Source organism: Lepisosteus oculatus, chromosome 16 (genome assembly GCF_040954835.1).
Source record: "Lepisosteus oculatus isolate fLepOcu1 chromosome 16, fLepOcu1.hap2, whole genome shotgun sequence".
NCBI lineage: Eukaryota > Metazoa > Chordata > Actinopteri > Semionotiformes > Lepisosteidae > Lepisosteus > Lepisosteus oculatus.
Window position 1 is genome coordinate 3,469,466 of NC_090711.1, and position 23,858 is coordinate 3,493,323.

At 43.8% G+C, this 23,858-nt stretch overlaps 1 long non-coding RNA gene across 1 annotated transcript in view; it reads left to right on the forward strand.

Moving 5' to 3' along the window:
- Positions 1 to 22,680, forward strand: part of LOC138223309 (uncharacterized) — a 27,597-nt gene extending 4,917 nt beyond the window's left edge. Inside the window, exons 2-4 of the long non-coding RNA XR_011181735.1 lie at positions 9,788 to 9,925; positions 16,836 to 16,919; positions 22,455 to 22,680. This is a non-coding gene — a long non-coding RNA (uncharacterized lncRNA). The remainder of the gene's footprint in view (positions 1 to 9,787; positions 9,926 to 16,835; positions 16,920 to 22,454) is intronic.
- Positions 22,681 to 23,858: the final 1,178 nt, after the last annotated feature.

A 23,858-nucleotide genomic window follows, 5' to 3' on the forward strand; every position in this document is an offset into this window, starting at 1 on the left:
AGTTTTGTGTACTAGGAAACCTAAGTGCATATCCAGGCTAGGCTTGTGCAGTGTGCATTTTCTAATTTCTTACATTTTTATTGCCTTGTGCCTTGTTTTAGTAATCAGCCACATCACAGTGGAGCTGCTTCACAGTTTGGGGGGGGGAGTTTCACAACAGAGAGTTTTAAAGTCACCGAAGATTATTTCTAACATTAGCACACAGCATCCGTGATAAAGCAAATCATATTGCTGTATTTTAGGTCTCAACAAAGTGTTTGACTTTTTTTAGGAATATGCCCATAAATCCATAACTGCCTAAGTTGGAATAGGAGAACTGGTTTTGTGCATTATATGTGGATAAAAAGGCCTGTTTTACTGTAAACGTGGATGGGGCGCTCTGTAATCTGTCCAGGAAAGAGCACCAGATTGTCTCTTCAGCTCAAAGAGCTGTCCCATGCTGACAGTCCAAAAGAACTAAAACATTTTAGCCTTAAACAGAGGTGATGTTAGAATATTCAACAGCACCAGCACAGCCTACCCTGTGGCAAAACCCAAGACAAAACCAGACGACATGAAGGGGAAACAAGGGGAAAGTGTGCTTGACGCTCAGGAGCCAGTTCTTTTGCCTAAAGAGCTGTGGGAGTCTGACACAAGTTTCCCAGCCTTGGTGTGGGTGTAAGTACCCGTCTTCCTTCAAGAAACGTTACGTGCTTTATGAAAGTCTAATTCGCAGCCTACACCATGCACACCGGCTGTGCCTGAAATAGCTGACCTTCTCCTGGCTGTGTTGAGCTGGGGTCCGCCACTCCTTTGGCTAGCGGAAGCTGATCAGGACTGATGGGGCTGAAGGACTGGGATAACAACCCGATTCCGGTCCTGTTCTGATGTGAGCTGAACTGTGATGCCTTGATGAAAAGTGAGCAGAGCCGAGCTGACAGGAGACCGGTGGGGCGATACTGTGGCGAGCAAAACTACCTCGAGAGCACATCAGATCAGTGCTTCTTCGGTTCGCCTGGATATGCGGAGTGTGCGTCATAAAACGCACCACATTGTCTGGCTGCTGGGATGCCGTCTTTATCCTGGCTGGAAAGACTGGTATACGTGCTGCAGTAGGGACTTTATTTTTCCCAAAATATTTTCTGATGTTCAAATATTATGCATAGCGAAACGTAGGTTTGCCACTTGCTGTATAGAAAAAATATCGACAACGAAAAAGGCTTTATTCTGCTGTAACGATGGGGAATTTCAAAATGGAAGGGGGGTGGATATAGGAGGAGGTTAAAGAAGATCGACCCAGCTGTTGGAACTGGGTCTAACGTAACCAATCGGGTTTCTTTCTTTCCCTGAAGGATGCATTAAAGGGCGAGGCAATTTACCCATTAAACCTGATGAATCTGCGTGCTTCCTCGTTGGCCACTGAGAGGATCCCCGAGGGGGTGTATACCTAAATGTTAAAACATGCTCAGTAATGTGGATTGATGTGGAAAACCGTGCAAATGCTATCAGTTAGTTTTAAGTGTTCCTGTAGAGACAGAACTTTAAAAACTGATAGTGGTTTACGTCCGCCTTGCATCCAGTAAATATTTCTCAACATAGTTGAGGTCTTATTGACTTCTTCAAAATCTGCTTCCGAATAAAAAAATCTGTCATTGACCTCCTGGATGTAGAGTAAATCTAAGGTCATGTCAGTGAAGGCATGAGCTCCACACGTATTTGGAATAAAATTGTATTCAAATAAGTGTGACAGCATTTGAAACTGAAGGTGAATGGAACATTAATATTCAGTATTTTGTTCCCCACCTGTCACCAGGGTCAGGAGCAGCACAATGCTCTAGAGTTTATTCTCCAAGTCCTGGGAAGGTTAACTGGAGGGGTTGCTGCTGACAAAGGAAGCTGGGATTCTGCAAGGTTTAAAAGAAGCTGGGGGTATATTCCTGTGGCGGTATTTAGAATGAGCTTTGTCAGCGCTGTGAATGAATGACATGAGCCTTTTCCAGCCCGTTTCCAACAGGTTCATAATGTACCACAGCAGGAGCTTTTTTCTCAGTGGAGAGCGAGACATTTCTCCAAAGAGCTGCGCTGCTTTATGGAATCCTGCGGAACACGATATAAACGGAGCCCACTTAGCGAAAGACATGATTGAGTGAATTATTGAGCATGGTGGGCTTAGATAGTGCCCGTGGAAAAGGGACACGAGATGACAAGGCCAGTCTCCTTGTGGGTTTGAGGAAAGCCGTTGCATCTTCAGCCTCTGCAGAAACCGCTGTCAGGAAGCGCTGGTTGATTCCTGTTGGGTTTTTTCTTGCTGTGCGTTATCTGTGACGCAGGCTGCCCCTTGCCTCGGCAACACTTTCAGCGGCCGCAGCGGTTAGTGCGTTTCCGGTGCGTTCTTCCGTGACCGCTCTGGGCTCTGCAGAAGCGCTCTGGGCTCTTCGTCGGTGACCTGCGCCCTCCTCCTCCTCCTCGCCTGTTGCATCCTCGATTTTCCCTTCTGCCTGTACGAGCCTGCCACAGGAACGGACCTTGACGCCGGCCACCATGACTGATCCAGCCGCTGGCTTCTTCTGACTGACTGTCGTCGTTGCGTCAAAAATATAAATAATTTCCCCGACGTCACACAGAAAATAAAAAAATTCCAGCAAAGTTCCTCATCTGCTACTCTCACCGTGTGGTTTCTCAGAAGCATTTCGGCATGCACCACACAGGTGTCTGTTTGACGTTCCTGTAGATGCTGATGATACTGGAATGAGTGCAGAACCATACTGTGGCTTCACATTGGTAGTATCTCATCCCACTCTCTGTGATTTGGTGCTCAGTAGATTAAGACATCTTCTATTTTAGGAGGCACCTCTTTAGCGTCTTGCTAAAACAACTGCTGTTTTCTGTATTGTGTAAAAATCTACCTCCAGAGGTTTCATTTAGAAGGCTCATTTAGAGTGGATTCTCTTCACCTTCTTTTAATTTAACGAGTGCAATAAATCTGGTGTAATCGCGAGGCCTCACAGGGGTTTATGGAGGTTTCCTGTTTCTTGTTCCCAGCATAAGATAATGGACAAGGTTAGAAGGCTAATTGGAAAAGAAACCATCCAGTCATAATCACACAATGGGTTTTTATTTCCTTTTTGCTTAAATCCAGTAGAATGTCAATATACCTGATTATTAGGGTGCCGTGAGACATTCTAATGGCATTCTGTTCTTTCCCATCTCAGTGTTTAAACTGTAGAAATAGGCAACTTCCTCTAATACTTGCCTGTGTTTTTGAAATGGCATTGGCCTTCACTAAATATAGAACATATTTATGAAGACGAACACTCTTCCGGACTACAGAATACATCCCAGCACAAAAGAGGAAGATGCTTAGGTTCTGCTGTCCTCTGGCTCTGTATTTTTCTTTTGGTATTTGTTCAATCAAATACTGTGTCCCAGTACTGTCAAGGTTGAATCTCTGAGTGGGGGGGACAATGGATTTGAATCCACTAGTCATTAAAATTCTGGCTCGGTAGAAAATGTTTTTTTTGCGTTCACCCTAATGCAAAAGACTGACATACTGTGTATTTTTAACTTGAGTGCTAATCTTTTATGTTGGATGAATGGCATGTATAAAGATTTTCATTGCTTGTCATCCTTTTGATTTTAATCAGGTTGTGCTTATACCTGATTTAGCAAAGTGCAAAATGATCCATGCTAAGCAAACGGCAAAGAGCACGCACACACTGCCCCCTTTTGTCTTAAGTCCCTACTGACAACTGCTTTTACTGTGTTTACTCGTCTTTCATGTCTCCAGTTCTGGGTAAGGATGCTAGTGAGGTCATTCTAATGAGGTAGTCCTGGAAAAGGCACCAGTCTTTAGCCCCATGCTGTGATAAGAAATTGTGTATTTTCCCCTTGGAATAAACTGCTGAAGAAGGCCGTGAACCCCATCTGAGCATACATAAGTTGACATTTGGATAGGCATTGCTCAGAAGCCAGTTCCTGATCTGCTGTGGGTGTTTTATCAGTTTGTCTAGCGTGGCAGGTGAGCATGGCAAAAACAAATGGCAGTGTGCATATCATATTGTACGTAGTCAGACGTGTGTGTGTGTGGGGTGTAGATTTGCTCTTTGATCCCTTGGGAACAAAACAAGGAATAGGAATTCATCTCATAAATCTGTGCTTTATAAAGGAGATGGAAATGTTTAGATTAAAGTACAGAAACGTGCAGTCACTCATGGGCTGAAAGCTCAACTTCAGACAATCCCAGGTGTATTGCATTAGTGCATCCCATTATCAGCCACATTATTCATTAATTTAGCAAGGACAAAAAAATTATTTGTTAATCTACAATTACTGTACTTGGCAGTGGTGCAAACAGACCCGTCAATCAAAATTGGATGAAGATGCAGAGGATCATTCAAACCAGAATTATCAGAATGTAATAATGCAAAACACCATTAATATAATTTGTGCTTTATTATCCTCTAGTGGGAATCGTATTACAACAGAGTCCGACATAAAAATACAGCGAAAGCCATTGTTTCAGAAAAGTATAATTGTTCACATTGAAGAATGAGACTGCAGATATTTTTTCCCTAAGTCTTTGTCTTATATCTGGGGGCACAGAGGTGTGTCTCCCATATGGGAGCAATGTCAATTCACAGTGCCCCACGACGCTTTTACCCTTCTTTAGTTTTATATTCGGATTTGTAGAGCTGCCTGTTTGTGGAGGGCACTAGGTTTGAATCAATTTGCACCAGTGATATATTTTTTTTTGTCAAACAGGCAGCTTTCAGGCCTGATTTCTACGAGCCTCTCTCCGAACACAGTACAGTGGCACGCACAAATCCATTGTTGCAGTCAGCCCACAGTTTCGAGCACACCTCATGTCCTAATGCTGAATAGGCATACAAGCAGTAGTAGCCCCTCCAGTGGATTCCAGTCTTGCACACTGTATCGCTCCTCTCCCAGTGTGCCGTTCCACTTGGATGCCAGTGTTGGCATAACAGTGCTGCCCTCGTCAGCTCCATTCGTGACACGGTCTGCAAGGAATGCTTGACTCTTAATTAGTTCGCATCAGCTGGCGGGGCCATCCAGCACATCCCCGGCTGTGCTTCCCCACGTCTCTCTCTCAAGGATGGCTCGTGTTGCGCTGAAGGCGCTCTTCCAGTTTTTCGACTTGCCAATGGCTGTCCATTTGACCTGATGCGATTCCCCCCCGCGTCCCCTCTTTAGAATTTTCCTCAGATGTGATTTGGTCTGCTTCTTAAAACAGAAATCGCCCCCCGAAGCCTGCCGGCCTCCGCCACGCAGTCTTTTATAAAGTTCTGCGTCTCGCGTTTTCACGAGCGCAGAATCCTCTGCCATCATCTGACTCACAAAGCGCACAAAAGGCTGTTGATGTGCGAATGCTAGATCAGAACCCATGCACTTAAATGGATTAGCCTCCAGCAACCCGTTTAAGTAGATGTAAATGCAACTGAAATTTGTAAAGGGTGCAAATTATCAGTATGAGTTACTCTGCGGGCTCGATAACCCGTCTTTCATGTTCCTTGTAGGAGCCCTCCATTATCTCGCTCCTTTCAAATGAGACAGAAGAGTACATTCTGAAGTAAAATCACATAATTACTGCAGTGTTTGATCTTTCTTCTCACTTGATATGAGCAGTGCTCGACGCGTTGATTTGCAGCTCAGGCCGTGTTCTCTTGCCGGCCTTTCTTCATTACAGCAAAATTATAGCCCGTTTCCAAAGAGCACTATTGTGCGAGCTGATTTCACTTCAGTGAATATAAAAGATGGCTTAACGGGTGCCTTGATCCCAGCTGTTTTTGCAAATACTGTTGAATTCAGCTTCTTTATGAAATTAAAGTTCGTTCGTTTCTGACTGAAAGGTATTAAATGTGCACTGTGATTAAAAAGCAGGTCGGAAATCATTTTTTAAGAATACAAAAACCTTTTGCTTTAATCTGTTACATTACCTTTCGCAACCAAAGTGGCACGGAAAGCTTTAAAGAAATACAGTACGCATGGCCTATTTGGACACAGAGAAGAATAAAATAAATACTCTCACGGGAAGAAGGTAAATCTGTGGAGATCTAGGGCTCAGTGGTTGTCTTCCCTCTAGGTACTGGGTCTATGTAAAAGGTCGAGCCTTGCCTGCTGTTCAGTCCTTTGGCGTTTTATCCTGGCAGCTGCAGATCAGAGGGCGATTCATCAGGTCTGAAATCTGAGACCGTCGGCTCTGGGTCTGGCATTCTGGGTCTGGCATCATAAGAACATCATAAGAGTGGTTCCAAAGGATGGGATGGGCCCATCTGTTAAAACCAAACCAAGCTCTTCAAATGCGCAACTAAAATTGAACAAAGTGAAAAGTAACCCAAGGACCAGAAGCGTAAAAAAGTGCAGTCCCAAATTAAATTCCCACACAAAGACTGAATGTAGTTTTTTTTTTCATTGCTTTGCCAAAGCGGTTACCAAGGGACAGGTGCTGCAGAGAAAATATTAACCTCATTGGCTGCAGGTTAACGCATCTAAATCAGTGCTGTGTTTTTTATTGAGGCTGTTTCACAGGCTTGACTCCCCTGGAATCCACCCTGGCAGAACGCAAAACTTAATAAAAGCTCTAGCGATAAGGAAATGCGATGCTTGATGAGTTTTATGAAAAATATGCTAATCTTGGGGATTACTGTTGATGCAAAAAGGCATGAACTTCTGCGTTATATTGATGTCACCCTGGGAAAGCAAGTCTACAGTCATCTATTATGAAAGTAATCCTGGTAACATTTTGTGAGGTGCAGTAGGTACAAGGGTTGTGCGATCTGTGCTGCAAAAATTGACAGTCTTAACAGGGATGAGGTTAAATAGGTAGGCCTCTAATACTGTAATTATCTTTAATAATCGCATATTTCTTCATTTCACTGTGTCCTGTTCTCCTCATGTGACCTCAGTAGTTGAAGTATCGTGGTTTAATTGGCAGGTCTTTTTTCACGCACCTGTTGCAGGAAGAGTCCAGGCCAGTTGTGCAGGACTGTGCAGTACGGTGTAATTGTGAGTTACGCAGTCCAGAGTTATAATTAGCACAATAGCAGGGTGGACACCTCCCTTCTGGTCAGATAAAGGTGAGAAGGAAGATTGCTTATCTGTTAAAACCCATTATGGAAACTGAAGGAGAAATGAATAGGCTGTCTCATAAAATCAATGATGGATTAGATTTCATTATTGGAGTCAAATGACATCTGTGACCTGACTGCAGGCCGGAGAGAGGTATCCAGTCAATAGTGAGTTATCTCATATCTTTTGACAGGTTTCTCAGTGCCTGGCTCATTAGTTTGAACCATTAGCATTGGATAACAGTCATTTGCCTGTAATTAATGGTACATTGCTAACGTGTGTGTGGTCTCCAGTACATAAAAGAGAGTTGCTAATCATCCAATAAAGCCTAGCAATTCAACTAGTTCTCCAGTTTGTACATTCTTATTTATGCACCTTAATTTGTTCCTACCCATATAGAAATAAATGTTTTTTTATTTTTATGTTGCCAGCATAACCCTAGAATATGTGTACATGTGACAGTAAGAATTTGGTGTGAGCCTGTGGAGGCAAGTTCTTAAAGCATGCAAGTCTTTAGGTTTTTGATTTGAATTCAAGAACACTTGAGCGTACTCTGGGATCCTCATGCTGAATTTACTATGGGGATTCTGCTTGAGTTCAATAAAATTATGCAGATAAAGGACGTGGAGGTTCTGTCCAAAATTAAATTGTCACTGAAACAAGAATATTAATCTCTCCGTGCCGGTATTAATGTATTTTGTGTGTATATTATGCCTACGTTGACGAATTTTGAATGCACTGCCTGAAGACAGGCTTTTGTAGATAAAGATACCATTTCCTGTGATGATAAATAATCATACATTGACTATCAAGAGTATGATGAATAAATTTCCATGCTACAGTGAATGATTAACAAATGTCCTGTTTTTCTAAAAAATGCCACATCCCTCTTTCCCATTTTAAAGAAGAGTGATGTAAAAGAGAAACTTAAAAAAAAAAATGATCTGCCGATGGTTGTCAAGATTTTGCCTGTGAAGGTCTGTGAAATTGCTGGGTGTTATTACAAAAACCTAACTATCCCGGCTCCTTAATTTATAAACGTCAAACTGTTTCGGAACTATAGATCAGGGGTTCCCAGTCCTGGTCTTTGGGGGTCACACACTTGCTGGTTTTCTTTGCAGCTGAAATTAATTAATAATAATCCTTACACTTCTGTAGCGCTTTTCTGGACACAGCACTACAGGCAATGGAGACTCCCCTCCACCACCAGTGTGCAGCCCCACTTGGATGATGGGTTATTACAGTACCTGCTTGAATTAATCAAAGCCTTAATTGATCTAATATGATTGGAATTCTGATAAGAGTGCTTGGAAGTTTTTATTTCTATAGAAAAGTTTGGGGTTGCATTTTACCAATGAATTGCAATAGTAAAAGGCAAAGTTCAACATGTTTACGAAAAACAGAGAAGAGCTAAACACTCCAATTAATCCTCTTACTAAGTCTATTAAGAGTTCAGTCGTGTAACTGAGGCCTTAGCTGGAATAGAACCCAGCTGCTCTGTGGTCCTCCTGTTCCTGATACTTTGCAGTAGGCATCCTTTGCCAAAACATCTGGAGACGATGGGTCGGCCAGAGTTGTCAGGTTTGTGGACTTTTGGAAGGAGGTAAAATTGAGATGGTTTGTCTCCTGAGGGAGTTCTTTTATTTCGGATGAGAAGAAAGGTGATGGATACCACTTCCTTTTGGTAGTTAGTGGTAGGATCCTGTGGGAGAGGACTGAAGGCAAATCGTTGGTAGGTGATCTGGAGGCTTCAATGACACCTGCCTTTGTCTGCTCGTTTAATGACAATATCGCCTCTATTGCAGAGATTTATTTGCCAAAACATGTTCAAAATGCATAATTTTGCTTAGAGCTGTAACGGTTTCCCTGTTTTAGGATTATGTAGGAGATCGGCTGTGCGCTGCCTGTGCATATGAAGCATGTAGATGATTAAAATGAATCCGTACAAAATGCTTTTTGCTTGGTGTTGGTGTTGAGTGGCAGAGTTGAGGAGTGAGTAAATGTAATTGTTTCAAGGTACTCAATACTGTCCTATCAAATTATAATGGAATGCCCTGTATAGCTGTTCACTCTATTTGTAGTGTTTATTAACGCCGAATGCTCTAGTGTTGAATCCCATTAAATGTTCGCAAGTGTCTGTGGAGTGTTATGGGACCACTCTGCAGTTTGATGTGGGCAGGGGTTCAGTGACTTCATGTGGCCTGGATTGCTCTTTCTTTACTCTTCCTTCTACAGTATATCCCCTGTTTTTACCCACTACCAACTGTCTGTAAACCCATGGGACTGCCTAGCCAGGACTGCTGTTGCCTTCAGGATTAAGCTAGCTCGTTGCAAGTCCTGGTCTATTACGAATTTACAGGACCAGGAATTATCTCAGCGGTTTCTCCTATGGAACATACTGTATGTCCCAGAGGAAGAAATGAGAACATATCCTAAGGTCAAGTGAACGCTTCCCATATTGAATCATTAACATTTTTGAACTAGTCAGTCCTGTAGAACAAATTGTAGGTAGAATAAAACTGATTTTCTGTTTTTTTTCTTTTTAAGCTTTTGTTCTAAGTTTCATATAATGACTTGAATGATCTGATGCTTTTCATTTTTTTGCACTGAAATGTTGCATACTGTATGTGTTATGGAAGTTGACGGTCGCTAGTTTTCAATGTTAATTCTTTCTGGAAGACACTAAATAATAATCATGCTATCCTCCTTTCACTTTTAACAGTGTGGTGGGGAGGGAGAACCTAGATTCCCCACCTCTAAGTTGAACATGTGGACAGGACCAAACTGAAGAGAGGTCCTGTGCTCTCCTGGAAGCCAGCTCAAGCTTATAAACAGCAGCAAAGGAGGCCATTTACTACAGGTGAACAGCCATGAGGATAAAGGTGTTTGTTAAAGTGTATACTGCACACTTAGGGGAAAAACAAACTTTAAAGGGTTCGTATGATACTTAATTGCCCTTTTGCAGGTCATGAAACTGCATCTTCTGCTGGCCATTGCAATGGGCAGATATTAGAGCAAGTGCAGTATTTCTAGATATTGTTGGATGCACATGTTACACAAATGGGGGACCCCAAGTTCACCGATTGGACATGAGACCACAAATTAATTCAATTACATGGTAATGATACATTTAATAATTAGATCATTTTTGTGTCCGTCTGATCTCTGGGTGATGTTTGGTGACATTTTAAAAGGCTGAACTTCACACACAATATAGATCCCGATCTCTCTGACTGGGGGGTGAAAAGATGGGCACACAAAAGGCACGTCCGACATTTAGAGATGCGGTATTCCTGCTCTAATGAGACTTCATATGAATGGATTAGTGGGGGTGGAAAGGGGGAGGTCTGGGCTTGATCTGGCTTTTTAAAACATTAGCTGGGCTCAGAAGACTCGTGTCCATCTGTTTTAGTCTATTTGCACCTGCTCATCCAAAAAAAAGGCTGGATTTTTAATATGAATGATTTTATGCAGGGCTGTATTTGTTGAAGACCTCGTCCGGGATGATTTCACAGGTTCACCAGCCAGTACAAATACACATGCTTAGTAATCCGTTAACCACTGCCACACTCTGCTATATTACACAATTACCACACATTGAATTTTTTGGTGCACTGTATTATTGTTAATGGTCTTGCATGTGCTGACAGATCTTTTGCGCTAGCTACAGGGATTCTGCATGAATTCAATAAAATTACATAGGTCATGGACATGGTGGTTCTTTCCAAAACTAAATTGTCACTGAAACAAGAGCATCTTTTTCAGTCTTTTGTGTGGATATTATGCCTACATTGACTAATCTTGAGTGCATTGGTTTCTGAACAGAGGCTTTTATAAAGACAAAGATTCCATTCCTCGTGATGATAAATAATCAGGCATTGTTTTCAATAACTGCCTTTCATGGTTAAAATGCTGTTCAAAGCAGACAGAACATGAAACAAAACACAACATACACTGATAATAATTTAAGAGGCAGGGTATTTTGAACTTATTTACTGTGCTGAAGGAATGAGTAAGCTGTCTGATAACTGGTGGATGGATAGAAGCCATCAGTCTGCAGAAGGATGTTCAACAGCCAACAGCAGGTTTTTAATGTAGACCCTGGGCTGGGTGAAAGGTTGGGGTTAAGATAGAAGATATAACTTCATTTTCCATCTGAAAGGGTGGAAATTTATCTTCGGCATCAGCATACAAAACAGAAAAAAAAAAAAAAACGACACTCAACCTAAAGTAAATACACAATAAAACAATAGTTTTAGACATGTAAACAATACATACAGTACTGTATTCACACACCTCACACTGGGCCTATTACACTGGCATTGCACATGATCCGATGTGCTGGTGAACCTCAGGCTCAGGGCAGTTGTTGTTGTTGTTGCTGTTTTCGATGCTTTTAAGCAGGTTGGTACAAGTCCTGGGGTGGTCAACTTCGGTACTTAGGTTTCTTGTCATTGTCCGACTTCAAAACATCAATTAAACACTGATGAATAATTGCTATATTAGCTCAGGTATGATCCAGTGGCCAGTGCAATACTAGCTCTGTGATAGAGTGTGGGCACCCTGGCATCAGCTCTGTAAAGGCAACATTGAAAGGACTTTTTTTTTTCCAGTTGTATGTATCCGGGCCATTGTACCAAATCTGAAATGAAGGGAAGAAATGTGTACAAAATGTGATATTTCAGACCCAGAAATTTTTGAATAAAAACAGTCCTCTGTGAAGCAATGCAGAATTGAAGGGCTGGAATAAACAGGTCACGTGCTAAAGTGCCACCTATTTACATGATTTAGTCCTGTATATCTGGATGGTGCGATATTTTGACGTGATTCACATTAGCTTGCTTGAAAAATCTCAGTCTCTAAATCTCACCCTTGACGTGATGCAGCCCTGAACTGATTCAGTCATGTCGATCTATCAGTGTCCTACCCGTTCACACTTTGACAGGTTTAATGTTGCGGTAGGTGCTAATTAATTATCCTTACCGGGGGTAAACTCGGCAGATGTCGTCCGCCTGAAGCGGGACCTGTCAAGCTCGAGATCGCCCACGCCGAGCTGGCGAGCCGCCCAGAGCCGGCGGGTAGGTGGTGTTGTGAGGCCGGGGCTGAGGGGTTAGCGGGGAGCTGTTGTCTGTCCGCCGAGCACGGCTAAGTGGTTTGCAGGCCTGTCGGACTGAAACATCGTGACACCTGGAAATCAATAACCTGCCGCCGGTTTCGGCCCAGTGATTTAATCAGGCCCACTCCTCCGCGGGAGAGAAGCGTAGCGTGCTCCTCCGTGGGCCAGAGGCATTACAGCACGCCTCACCAGCAAGTCCGCCAGGAGCACAGGGCATCTCTGCACCGAGAGGAATCGGAAGCGAGGTCTGCCGCGTGTTCTGGAGTAGATTTGTGGCTTTATGGCTTTTAGGCTCCCATGGCGTGGTATTTAACAGGGCAGAGAACTGAACAAAGCAAATGAAAAGGACTCCCAAGATAGCAGATTTCTCTCTTTTTATATTTAAATGGATTATTTCAGCCTTCTGTGGGCCTGTTCCGCCTGATTAATTTTCATTAGGCTCCTTGAGACTTAATCCTTTTCAGTTTGCAGGTTTTAATTCAATCATAATTGGCTTTGTTTACTAATGAGCTGTACGGACACTTCTTTTCTTTCTGTGATCGGCGACGCTGCTGGTCTCGGTCACGGAGGTTTTCTCCACACGCTCCCCGGTCCGCTGCTGTAGGGACTGTCGGCGTGCTATCTGCTCCGTGCTCCATGTGGTTGTAAAGTAAAAAAAAAAAAGTCCTCAAAGTCGTCCTGTTGGCCCTACTGTGGTTATAAGTGGCAGTAAAGGAAGAAACTGCTTTTAATACCTACAGCACATTATCCAGTAAGAAACTTCACATGTAATACACAACTTTTTATTTGTGAGGATATGAGGATTCATTTGCATTTCTTTAACCTAATATTAATGTAAATGGACACTAAACCATTTTAGCACTTTAGTTCACATGTCACGGTTTAATTATGCCTAGCAGGTTGTTTGCTTAGTCAGCCACTGACTAAAATGTTTTTACATTTCTTTTCACTCTAGAGGAGAAGATGCAAATGAACCCAAAGGCTGGTGGCTTCCTCACGTTTAAGTCAGTCCGCTTGCCTTGTTGCTGCAGCCTGTTAGCCAGTAGGGGGCGCACTCCCCTAGCAGGCCTGCTCTGGCTCTTGCAAGTGAGCCCGAAGGGGTTGTTGATGTAGTGACTGATTCCAGTCAGCCCAAGCCTAGCAGCAGAGCCTGGGAGCAGCAGCAGCTGGCTGTGAGCGGTACTGCCTCACAGCTGCCGGATCCTGGGTTCGATTCCAGCTTGGGGTGGCCTTCTGTGTGGAGTTCCCATAGGGAACTCCCAGTGTCTGTGTGGCTTTATCACCAGCTGCTCCGGCAAAGACAAGCGTGTTAGACTGGACTGGCTGCCCCGAGCTGGCCCTTTCCTGAGGCCAGTAGGGAGGTTCCGATGGGATTTTGTGCTTGGCAGCAGTGCGTCGTTGATAATGCCAGTGCTGGCTTTTGGACTACAGAGATGTAGAACCCAATAAGCATGATGTAAGCAATTGACAGAGTAGCCAATTGTGGGACAACACTTGTGGAAGCTGGTGCCATATCCCAGGACCAACTGGACAAAAATCGGATTATAGGACTGCACCTCTGCTCCCCTTCATGGAACAATCCCCTTGTGTTCCACTGCCCTCTCCTGACATCCCCTTGTGTTCCACTGCCCTCTCCTGACGTCCTCCTGGAGTGGCGCTTTGTGGAGAAGTTTTCTCAGAAGTTTTCCCTGGATTTTGCTTGTCTGCCTGCAGGGACGCTACCCTCACTCACGCACACTCCTTTGTCCCCTCCGATCGGATTCTGGGAACGGAGAGTTGGGGAAAAATCCAGACTTACCTGTGACTAACAACACGGGTGGTATTTGGAGTCAGGTGATCAACTTGCAGCTAAACTTCAAACTAAGACGAAAATGAAACTTGGGATCGTAGCGGTGATATGTTTAGCTTCACAAAGTGCTTCCATCTGAGAGAACATGCTTGCTCTCGTTCGTGGGCAAACCTCAAATTAAATTAAAGTCGATCGAACTGCAATTTTTAGAGACCTCCATTTAGAGACCGCCATTAGCTGATGAACAAAATCGTTCTCATCAATAATAAGCCTCCAAAGCTTCTTATATATGATTGCCTTTGTCAAATACGTTTCTATTTCTCATTCTTCATGCAATGCAAATATGTTTGTTTTTTTTTAGACTGGCTTCATAGGAAGACTGGTTTTGCGTGACCAAAAATGACTGTGGATTTGCACTGCCTCTTGGAGCAGAGGAGCCTGTATATGACAGAGCTCTAAGTATGTTTACTTCCTGAAAGGCCTAAAAGATAAAAGCTGTTTGAAATGTGTTGTTTTGTCTGAGAATAATTGGATAAATTGCTTTGTGCTGCTGTGATCTGCCTGCCGGTTCTCCTCCTGGGCTGAACCTGAGCAAGGACAGCCTGCCCCCTGGTTACTGACCTTCAGCTCTGTGCTGCGGCGATCCTCACTCTCAGCCCCTGTCAGGATCATCACAGACCCTGTACCCCTCTACTGCTGTGTTCTGAACAGACTGTGAAACACTGTATATACACTCGGGCAAATTTATGGGACATGTTTAATGCTCTATTGTATTGGCACATTAGTAGAATTGGAGAAATCTTTTCTTTTTTACCCCAGTCTTCCACGCAGGGGAAGTGGGCTTGGAGGGGAAGAACACTTCTGTCACGAAGCTCTAGGCGGTACAGTTCTTCTTGAGGGGGAGTTCCTGCTCAGGCAGCGCTGTGACCCAAGGCCTAGGGGACAGTGAATTGTGTTTCTGAAAAGTGCAGGGGCATCTCGCTTGTCCAAGGCAAAAACTCATTACTTTCTGCTGTTGATTATTTTTTAATGTGAGCCGAAAAGCCAATATTCAGTGCATTCAATATTCAACATTTACCAGTTGAAGGGTAAAGGCAATTATTGCAGCACTCCCAACAATTAATTCGGTGCTGTTAGTGTTTAATTTTTTTCCTTTTACAATGGAACATCTTGTCTTAGATCTTTATCCTCAGAAAACAGTGGCAGGATACTCGATTGGGACAGTAAAGATGAGCTATTCGTATTACGGATCCAACCATGAATAATGAATGTACTTGGGAAGTGAAAATGCATATGTGAAAGGTTTGAATAATTCTGCCAAAATAAAGTACTGTAGGCCTGTGGTGTGAACCATTGGAGGAATGAGTAATGGAAATGTACTTTGGCAAAGTCTTCAACCTCTTAGCACGGTTAGGAACTGCTCATTGAAGGCGCGATTACATTAGATCTCTAGTGTGACTGAGCTGAAAGCGAAATTTTTAAATATTCAAGTCTTCTGGGCCGAATCGTTTCTGGCAGCACATGTATTCAGCAGACTTTCTGAATTATCTGCAGAAACCTTTGGGAAAGGCATTTCCTGGAAAGCCCTGTGAACTGGCTTAAGGTGAAGCTCTGCAATGCAGATACAGCACCGCATTCGGATGGTCTGGGTTCAGCAAGGATATTCCCAGGATTCAAGAGGCTCCCGACCAGCCTCCTGTGAACTGTTGAGAGCAGATCTTATTAAACTCCATCGCGGGCGTGATGCTGAGTTGCTGGCTCTTCGCTGGAGCACGCTTTCATGTTCAGCTGCTCGCCGGCGCAATAAAAATCAAATTGAGTTGCGAGTGAAAATAATGCCTATCCAGTTGTGTCCGCCTTATCCCAACTTCTCAGAAGTGAAGCCGCGCCTCCTGCAGCTAGCTAGCCTGTGGTTGAATGCTGGGAAGGATCTCAGTTCTGCCCTCCTGACCAGGTTTGTCTGTGACTGTCCAAGTCTTCTGCCTTCCCGACAGCTGAGTCTATTTGTTGCTCATCTTCCTTCACACTATCACAGCCTCCAGCAGTTTGGCACCTATCGGTTTCAGGATCCAGAAAGCTTCCTCTTCACCGTGTCTGTACACAGCCGGTCCCCATGACAACAGTCTGCATTTAAAGACACTTAAGTAACGCCGTTGCAGAAGGTGCCAAGCAAGTGCTGCACAAAAGTAGAACAAAAAGAATGCAGATGTACTGTACCCACTGGACAATGGCAATAGCCTACAGTAAATACATGTATACTGGCAGTGTGGATCTGTATTGCAGGCACCAAGCTACATGGATTCATGTTTCCAGAGCTTAAGTGCATCAAGTGATTTACATTACTCTGCACTGGAGTAATTGCAGGGAATTCCCAGTTTGGAATAAAGCCACCGAAGCAGTAGCAGCGAGGCCACAGGTGCGCTCAAAACAGAAGCTTCGACGGAATGGCAGAAGTTGGTCAGGGACCGAGCAAGCGAGATCGGGCTGAGACCGAGAGAGAGAGAGAGAAGGCACCATCCTCAGACCTAAATGTTCTGTCTTGGTCTGCTGCCGGCGGAGCTGGAGGTGCACCTGCAGATAATCCCTCGGCCCCACAGCCCGCCAAGCCCAAGTGCAGGCGACGCAGTCCTCTTGTGAAAATTGGAGTGCTCATCATGAGCACACATGCTGCCAGAAAACAGCCCATTCAGTTTAAACAACCCATTTGTGACATTATTGCAGTCATTAAGGCTTAGCAGGCAGTATCGACCGCAGGCCCTGGGGCTACCCCCGATTGGAGGGTTGCTCTTGGTGCTTGCTTCCAGGCAGCAGAATTCTTATGGGTTTTTTTGGCATGACTAATCCATTGTTTTCCATCTCACAAAGGGGTTTAACAACTGATGAAGCAGCTGGACAGGAAATGAAAAGATACCACGAGGTGACGTCAAGGAGGGGCCAGGCGGCGGAGTGGTGAGTGCTACCGTGTCACAGCTCCCGGGGTCTTGGGTTCGAGTTCATGTGGTGGCACCTGCCTGTGTGGAGTTGGGCTTTGGGCTTCGGTAGGATACTTGAGTTTGCTCCGAGCTCCCAGAGACGTGCTGGTTAGGTTTATTCGAGTGGTCAGTGTCCCGTATTTGTTTCTGAGGCTCGGGGAGTACAGAGGAGCCGATGATCTCCATGGGCCGAAGGCCTCCCTTTCTCCCCTGTGCGTAACCTTTCTAACGTTCAGCTCTGTAACGGCTCCAGACCAATAAAAAAGCATCGGCAGGCCGGAGCCGCATGCAGTACATGAAAGAGTTAAACACATTTCCCAAATTGCAGTAACTGATTACGACTGTGATAAGTGTTAGCTGATGTAGTAATGATTGAATTAATGTGGGATTAGGAAATGCACATACCGGCATGAGCTTCTGCCCTACCATTTGAACCAACCGCAGCTGCCTTGTTACCTGCTTATTAATGGGCATTGAGAGGAGCCCATTTTTTTATAGCATTTGCAGAATCTGTAATTTCCTTCTTTGACAAAATGCTTTGATTGGACTCTGTTTAAGCAGTGGATTTTCAGAGCTTTGCCCTGTGATTACCCACAGCATGAGGAAATGATTCTGGATTTTGGTGTGTTCTGAAGAGGAATCTATGATTTTCATTTTTTCTTTTACGTTGGCAATGGTGACTACAGTTCTTTTTTTTTTTCTTTTGGAATTGGTGATTGTTTTACTGCATGAATCCTTTGCCCCAGTTTGGGGATAGCAATCAGCTCGGCGTACTGCTGTGACTCTTGTACTGTACCTGCACAGTGGAGCCGATACCCAGTGTCCTGCCAAGTGTCTCCTTTAGCTGAGCGGCTTCATCCAATGTGCCCACGGTGAGCCCCATGGCTCCTCACGCAGGTGTTGGCATCAGTTGCCGGAGTGCTGCGTCTCCAATTGATGCCTCTGCAAGCTTGCTGGTGCCCAGCAGGTCACCACCTGTTGCTGGTGTGGGCCAAGGTGAGCACACCTGGCCAATGCTGGAAGTACAGTATGCCTGCCTTTGCCAGTCGGAGAGGGCATGCCAGTGGGAGGATTGGCGCATTTCTCGCCAGCGTTGGCACCTGACTAGACCGCAGCAGGTGAGGAGCAATCATGAAAACAGGGTGGACATCAGACTGAGAGGGATGGCTCTCCCGAAGCAGACTGCAGTCCCTGAAAGACGCCGTGGATTATTTTTCATGCTGGAAATGAAGTGCCAGATCAGGCTTTTCCTGGGCTGCAGAGAATTAAGCCGTCTGACGCATCGCTGGGAGAAGCGACTGGAATGAGTAATCTGTTTATGATCGTTATCGAAATTCAGACTCCCCATTGCCGAATGAAGAATTAATAGGTTCTTTTCGCAAATGGTACTTCATTAGTCTGCTTCAGCGGCAAATGAACCATTTTCAATGAAATTTAATTTGTATTTAATTAAAACACTCGTTCACCAAGCTACGAAATGTCTCTTTTCTTTGTTCTCCTCCAAAACATTTTTCCAAATATTTCTGTATGTGTAGCGCTTGTGAATTTCTATGTCTGCTCTTGTAAATATGACTCGGGCTGCCGAAGGACAAAAGGTTACAGTAGCCAAGACCTTTAAAATGCATTTTAGAGTGCAATTTACAGGAAAAAAAAGAAATCGCACCCAAGGTTAATTAACTGTTCAACTGAATGCGATCAGAAAGAAGGAGCTTAATACTAACGGAGTTGAAATCTGTGCATTTAATTAATTCAGAATGCAAGTAAGAAAACTTGTTGCCAGTTCACCTGCAGTTCTTAAACTTCTTTTTTATGCATTAAATAGCTCAGCAGCGCATGATCTTGACAAGTGTGAGGAGGCTGTGTCACTCAGAGGACTCCCAGTGCTCTTATTATGATGCTGGTTTCCATGGCGATTTTATTTGATTCACTTGGTTCGAAACCTGAAACCCCTCATACATACATACTGCTTGTATTTTTAACCACGAAAAAGGGCTGAGCTGTTTATGTCTTGTGAGAGTATCGATAATCGAGATTTTGAGTTTGAAGTCTCATTGTTGTGTCCCGTTTTTCTGGACTTTGTTTTAGCTCGGACAAAAGGGATCGTGCTCTTGTCCGGTCTGGGGAACATTTGAATAATCGGATCAGCACCCCGATAGTAGAGCTGCTGGGGCCGCATCGGTCACGTGGGGTATCTGGGGGAATCCGACAGCTCTTCTCCTGTGAGACCCTCCCGAAGAGGGGCCGGGGCAGCGGGCTGTGTCGTGCGCAGCGCAGTCCCAGCGTGCTCTTTGATATCTCACTGCAGAAGTCGCACTCGTGCTCCTCTGACTCGGAAAGTGCAAGCTCTGGTCATGCTGCTTAACATTTTTGTTGTGTGTATTGTTTGAGAGGTCCCCGATTCTCTCTCCCCCCCCACTACGCGTCTCCTTGTCTGTACCCGAGTCCTTCGGCCGCAGGGGGGAGGATGGCTTGCCAGGCGAGGAGAGTGTTTCGCATTCCTCGAATCGTTCCGTTAATTGGGTTTCGGTCTAGAATGCGCTCACGAGCTTGCCGTTAACTTCAGATTCCAATGATAATGCTGACATTTATTTATTCCTTAGTTTTCCAAACATTAGGGAGGTTCATAGTTTCCGCTGAGGTCTCGGGAGACCTACTGTACAATTTATCTATAAAGATGAGAAATGGATGTGTCAAATGGAGTTCTATATATCTATTTCTATAGAATACAGTATATAGATTTATTAGTTATCTATATGTTGTAGGTATGCAAGAGATAATGGCACAGTTTTCATTAGGTTTATTACAGGGGTCTCCTGAGAGCCCAGCAGAGCTGTGATCTCCCAAGCTTAACTCATTTCTGGGTCCCTTTCATACATTAACTCTGGGCAGTGACCAACCTTTTGTGTTGCCATGGAAAAAAATTGGATAGATTTGGACACCAAAATGTCAAACGCTTCTGCGCCGGTCAAAAAAAATGATTTTATTTGCTATAAATTTCTGAGCAACTTTTAAACATTCAAAAAACTCATTTTTAATGACACTCTGCCATGTGTATAGCATATACTGTACAAAGTAAGATGCAAGGTCTAGGAGCAGGTGTGTGGCATAGCAGGCTTGGTTCTGGATGGTAACTGGAAGGCTATTGTACCTTTGCGAAAGGTACTGCACTGAAGTCGATGTAGTAAAATGTCCAAAGTTATGGGATAAAGGTTTGAGCCAAATCTGTTTTATTATCTGTAAACCACCTAGTCTCTGCCTGGCCGGTATGTTTATGCCTTCAGTTTCCTCAGCTGCTGGACACAAGAGGCTGCTCTGTGCAGAACAAGAAGAGTTATCTGAAGGAGCAGGTCACTGATTGAGGGTGATTGACTACAGTGTCTTATACAGTGCAGCAGGGGTTTAGATCTCTCATAGCCAATAGGGGACAAATTTGGAGACAAGCTCTTAATATCTGGCTACAGCGAATGTCTTTCAAGAATCACTCAACATGATTCAGTGTCCAGACGTATGCACTGCAAGGTCACGTAAGGCAATTTTTTTTCTCTTACGTAGAATTTTTATTCTGCATGTACCAGTATTGTTAAAGATATTATCTGACCTCCAATATCCAAAAAGCTTGCTGAGTTTCCTGAGTTGTATTGTAGTATAACTTTTACTGCAGTGTAAGTTATGATTTTTAAATAAAAAAGCCTGAGCTCCTTTGCTGTTGAGGTATAGTCAGCACATTTTTACTTTAGTCAGTAAAGCAGCAATATCAATTAACACATTTGCATAATATAAATGGTTACAATAGTGAAATCCAGAGGGAACCAAAGCCCATACATTTAAAACTGCACACACAGTATCTGAAAAATTGATTGGACAGGCGAGAATGAATCAGCCATTGTTTTGCTTTGTAAAGTGTTTTGCATTTGCAAATAAATCAATATACTTGAAAGTGATACCCAGAAGCGAAAAAGTTGTTGACAAATTAGGCCAGTTTTAATAGATATTCATCAAAGGATTTTCATACTGTGTTTTTTAATGAACGTCTCTTTGTGCAAATACATGTTAACTGGAAAGTTGAGCACAATGTTCAGTCAGTTAGCAGACTGCTAAAAGAAAGCGCTGTCCCTTGTTTGTCTGATCTTTCAGGGCAACTCTATTTGATGATTGTAATACTTGCTTAAATACATGGACAATATCAAATGTTTTTTATGAAACAATTCAGAAATCTCTAATTTGCTGCGTGTTTATTTTTAATCAAAGAGACTTTCTTTTCTTTTTTTTTTTAATTGTTAAAAGTACGTTTTCATCCCTGGTGATTGAGAATTTATTTTCTGCAGCACAGGGAGAATGAACACAGTACAGTATGTTAGTGTCTGGGCATTTCTGGGGCATTATCCACAGCGATGCCGCAAGTTCATTTGATATTGGAGAATATAAAAATGCAGCCTAGTGTAAAAATTTATAATGAAATGGTTTTGCTGAAACAAAATGAAGCAGACGATGCTTTTAGCAAATGCGCATTAGTGGAATAAATGGACCTTCACAAACACATTTGAAGATGACTGACATGTACCCTATGCAGTTATCCAGTAGGAGAGAAGGACTCCTCGGTGTTAAGGCTGCAGTGTGAGCTGAATTCCTTTTAGAAAGAGCAAGGGAAGACTTTTTTAGCCTGTCCTCGACTTCTTCTTCTTCTTTCATTGCATTTGCAGTCTTGATTTCTGGCTGAATTCACTGTGCTGACCCTGGCAGGGATCAGCACATCTGAGGGAAAGAGAAGTGGCTTCCCTTCTTTTCTAGTTGTCTGTTAATAATCTGTTTGGGACAGTGGCTGACTGGGACTCGGGGTTCGGTTCTGGGCCTGAGGTGCTATCTTCTCCCCCTGTTTGTGTGGGTTTCCTCTGGGAGCTCCGGTGTCCTCTCACAGTCCAAAGACTGGTAAATGTGAATTTTATGTGAATGGGCTTCTGGAAAAATTGCCCCTGGTGTGTGTGTGTGTGTGTGTGTGTGTGTGTGTGTGTGTGTGTGTGTGTGTGTGTGTGTGTGTGTGTGTGTGAGCCCTGGCACGGACTGACATGGACAGGCTCCACGGTGACCAAGTGTTTAGAAAATGGCTGGATGTTAATAATTCTACACTGGTTTAGTAGAACTCAGCAGTGTTCACGTCTCCTTGTGCTCATTGAGTGATTGGACACAGCAGGGAGAAGCTTGGTTCTGTTGGAGAACAGAAACGCAAGATGGCAGGACTTTACAGAACGGGGCAGTGATCGCCAGCGAGTCTTTATCACGTGCTTGAAAAGTTCTGTAGAAACTGCCGATGTTCCTCATGGGTGTCTGAATCAGAATCGCCCACCCATCATCCTTGTAGTCTGCTTCTTTAAGAGGTGTGAGGATGTGGTCCAGAATTCCCAAGGTTTATCTTTAAAGCTGCGCTGACCTGGCTTCCCAGTTCTTATTGGCAACATGAGCACGGCTTCCAGAAGCGTCTGCAGCAGCCTTGACATTCCGGCCTTTCTGTCGGCAGCGCCCTGACGAGCTGGGCTGACGGTAACGAGGTCCCGGAGGAGCTTCAGGGAGGATGAGGCAGAAGGAGCCGGCCTCCGTTTGAAATCCCAGCAGTCACCTGTTGCAGGAAGCAAACAGCTTCCTACGTGCCTCTGCAGCTCAGCTCAGGTGGGAGCAGTATGTGCATTTACTCCCCCTGGCCAAAACATTAGGACCCGCCTTCACCACTGTCACTGGGTAACATGTCTCGGACCTCTGTTACACTGAAAACATAATTCATGAAAACGTCACTGATTTTTCTTTGATTAGACTGGAAGACTTTGACATCATGTTGCACAAAATCTTTTACATTTTGTTGTTACATTTAGAAGTGAAAATATAGATGGGGGATTAAATTTTTCGATTATATATAGTGTATGTAAACTTTGTATACAGTATATTGATTGCGATACCTTGGCGCAAAAATTAATGGGCTTACTTTTTTTATTATGGCAGCATTTCCAAATTACTGACAAGTTTGCTAGTACAACTACAGTTGCTGCATTGCAAATGGTTGCATATCTGATGAACTGTGTGACTGATTGCAATTGCCTTGGAATATTATATTATCGTGTAATAACCAGAGAGGGGTGGGCTGGTTATTTCATAGGATGATCTTTTTTGTTTGGTAAGCAATTGCTGCTTTGTATGAAAACTGACCCTATGTGCAGTGGCCATGTGAAGTTGACCTCCTGTGACCCCTGTGTACAACAGGCATGAGGGGATGACCTCCCTTGAACCCTGTGGTCTCTTCTGATCTCTGTGATCACCTTAATTCCTGGCTTTTCCTTCAGATCAGGCTTGCTGCCTTCCTCCACACTGCGGGTGACTGACACCTGTGTTATTAGAACGCAGGCTCTTCTAAATGTCACTCGCTGTCCAGGGGAAGGTCTGGGGTCTTCTGCATGAATATTGGCAAGATGCTGTCACATTGCAACCTAAGAGATTTTTTTTTTAAGGAAACATCCATGATTCATGAACTAATTTGTGAATATTTTTCATATTGAATATTGAACAAGAAACTTTTAACAGATTTGCCCACAGCTTTAAAGTGTGGTTTCATTGCATTCTGTTCTTATCGAAGCAGGGCATAATTTCTTTTGGCAAGTTCTGATTTGCTGGGTTGCAAGGGTTTTAGCATTTTAAAAACTGCCTCTTTACTATCGGGAACAGAGCACAGACACCCAGAGGAAAACAATTGAGTCAAATGTCTGAAAGGAAATCAAATCAGTATATACTGGCTCTTGGAGTAATTGAAAAAGCTTAGATTCAGAAATTTTATATGCAGATCGCATCTTCAAAAAGTGGTGACATGGGTGTGAATTAAAGTATTTTGCATGGTGAACAGAATACGTGGATTTGGGGTCTGTGCTATAGCTCCAGC